The sequence below is a fragment of the Saccopteryx bilineata genome, chromosome 2, assembly GCF_036850765.1.
Source record: "Saccopteryx bilineata isolate mSacBil1 chromosome 2, mSacBil1_pri_phased_curated, whole genome shotgun sequence".
Taxonomy (NCBI): domain Eukaryota; kingdom Metazoa; phylum Chordata; class Mammalia; order Chiroptera; family Emballonuridae; genus Saccopteryx; species Saccopteryx bilineata.
In genome coordinates this window covers 387,317,178-387,320,384 of record NC_089491.1, presented here as the reverse complement: position 1 = coordinate 387,320,384, position 3,207 = coordinate 387,317,178, and positions in this window count along the sequence as shown.

The following is a 3,207-nucleotide window of genomic DNA, read 5'->3' as shown; positions in this document are numbered from 1 at the left end:
CTCCAGAATCCGGCTACTCAATGAATGAGAATTATAATTAACGTGGCAAGATGCTTGTTTGCACGCTCCAATAAGAACCTGCTCTCTTTATAAGACGCGTGGAACCAGTTTCCAATTGTGGTTTCATTAACCAAGACTTTGACTGGAATGTCATGTCTGGAAAAGTCATGCCTGGGCTCTGGTTGTCCCCAGAAAACTTTAAGGAATTAAGATGGACTTTAAAGCCGATAAGAGCCTGTGGAGAAGCAGCCCGGCGTCCTGCTTACTCACGTAGCCCACGGCATTTCCAGGTAAGGCACAAAGGCTGCTTTTCTGGGTGACAGCAAGGGAAGACCTCGGGACATTTGGGGACCTCAGCAGCTTAAGGAATTCACTCTAACACAGGTATTGCAGGCAAAGCCTTGTAACAATTGCATGGCCTGGCTTTTTTTTTCGCCCTGAGGGGCTCAATCTGACCTGGCCTGTGGTGGCACAATGGATAGATTGTTGACCTGGAACGCTGAGGTCACCAGTTCGAAACTCTGGGCTTGCTGAGTCAGAGCACATATGACAAGCAACCTACAAACAACTTAAGTGAAGCAACTGTAAGTTGATACTTCTCACTCCCTCACGGCCCCCTTTCTCTGTAAAATCAATTTTAAAAATCTTTTAAAAAAAATAAATTAAAGAAAAGCTCAATTTGGAGATTCCTTATGATATACCAGCAAAGCAGATTTAAAGAGAGCCTATGCAATCAATTACTGTTCTTATTGTGTTTATGCAAATAATCAGGCCAAATTAAAATGGGCTTTAATACAGTAAATGGGTTGATCTTAATGTAGCTCTTTGTTAAAAATGAGGGTATTATAGGAGAAAAAATATGTTTCAATAGAATCTATAACACACACTTATGAATACCAGAAACTAAACTGGATTCTGAATTTTTCTAATTTTCTTAAATGTTTTGGCTACAATCATCTGAGCTATTGTTGCATTTCTCTCCCATCCTTTGATTGGAATTCTTGAGAACAAAACTTTTTTCTTCCATCGAACTGTTCATTATAATTCTGTCATTCTAGCTTTTGCACCAACAATTCCGAGGTCTGTAACCGTTTGTCTCCACCAGGTTACAAACCCTACTCGTACTCAGGGAATGCTGTCCCTGGACACCATGGCAACCTCCTTCTGAGCCGGGTCTCATCACCCCTCCGACTGAGAGCAGGTGCTCTTGTCTCTGAAGGAAAATGTCAACCCTCTTCAGCAGAAAGAAGCTACAGAAGAGACCCTGCCCCCATTTAGCCTGAAAGACTTCAGAGCCAGGACCCTTGAGGGGGAATGTGGTAGGCAGTTAGACAGACAGGAGCAGAGCAGGGACAATGGGCCACGCACAGGAGGTCACCAGAGCAGAAAACCCCAGGCGGCTAGCAACGGGCAAAACTGGGAAGACAAAATCTTGCTCCGAGGGTAACCTTTCCTCCACTAGCATATTGCTGGCCATGCAGGTCAGAGCCCCTTAGAAGGTGAGTGAACCTGGGGGCCAGAGAACAGCACTTCAGCACTTCCCTAGGGATAACATCCAGGCCTCAGTAGTGTTCCAGCTCTGGGCCCAGAAAAGCAGCAAAACCCAACAACTGATACCACAGCAGACCTCAGGACCAGCTGCATTCATTAATGGCCTCCCATGAGGCCTTCTAATGCTAAGATACATGCTCAGCAACAAAAGAATTACTTCTGCATGAAACTAATTTTATAAAAATAAAATGGTTAAAATTAGCAGTGGAGAATGATCAGGAGAACTCAAGAGTTAAAAACTTGGCTTTACTAATAGTAGCTTTTAGTTATAATCACTGGTTTAATGATTAATACAAGTAAAAAGCTTTGTTCTAGGAGCTGGGATACATGAATGGGCACACATGACTTCACAAGGGCTGCAAGCAACCTACCTTCGCGCCCCAGGCCCAGATCTGCAAGCAACCAAGAAGATATCTAAGTCCTGGTGCTCCAAGAACTGGTCAACTGCTGACAAAGACACTGATAAAGAATGACTGATCAGCGGACAAAGAAATGCTACCGAAATTAACTTTTCCCTAAATTCCAAGCCCGTTACCTACCCCCTTCTTATAAAAAAAAAGGTTGGCTGAGATGAGGTGTTAAGATGGCTTTTGGGTAGAGAACCCCCTGTCTTCTCCGATCAATGGCCATCTGAATAAAGCTCCCATAAGGAGCCAGCCCTTGTCTCTGCTCATTTGACTGAGTGCTGGAACGCAGATATGTTTCCGGTTTCATTTTGATCCCTGGTCAGGGCACATACAAGAGTCAAGCAATGGATGTATAAATAGGTGGAACAATAATGATGTTTCTCTCTCTCTCCCCCTTTCCTTTCTTCCTAAAGTCAATAATAAAGAGAAATCAGTTTAAACCTAAGGGACCGAGACATCTCACTGAGGCTCATGAAGGAGAAGCCCCAAAGTGGGGCCGGACGCTGGTCTCTCTCTGGTCTCTGGTCTCAGCTCCTATGCTTGTTCTACTGCTCTGCCCAGAAAAGGCAGCGGGGAAAGCTAGGGCAGGCTTGAAAGAAAAGAAATAAACCCTTAAGCAAGAAGAGAAAAAGACTAATTTCTCAGGTAAAAACAGCATTATAAAGGGAGGAAGAAATTGAAATGGATATTTGGAAAAGGGAAGCGAAGGAGAGAAGGGGATAGCCAATGTGTTTTATTGACTTATTTTATAAAACTCGTGCCAATGATAATAGCACAATCTCATTTGACACTTACTGTGACCTGCGCACGCTTCTAAGTGCTTCCTGTAATTTAATCTACATAACAGCCATACGAGGTCAGGGCCACTGTTCTTTCCGCTTTGGCGATGAGGAAATGGAGGCACGGAGGTCAAATAACTCACTAAAGTCACATGGATGGTAGATGGCAGGGCGAGGGTGTCTAATTCAGGCTCTTTGGAGTCTGCTTCTTCCTTTTTTTAATTGATTTTAGAGAGAAGAGAGAGAGAAAGGCAGGGTGGGAAGGAGCAGGAAGCATCAACTTCCCATACGTGCCTTGCCCAGGTAAGCCCGGGGTTCTGAACCGGCAACCTCAGCGCCCCAGACCAACGATTTATCCACTGCGCCACCACAGGTCAGGCGTGGAGTCTGCTTCTCCACCACTCCATCACACTGCCTCCTGAACGGTCTCAAAGCCAGCTCAAGTACCAATGGGAGCACAAGATGGGGTG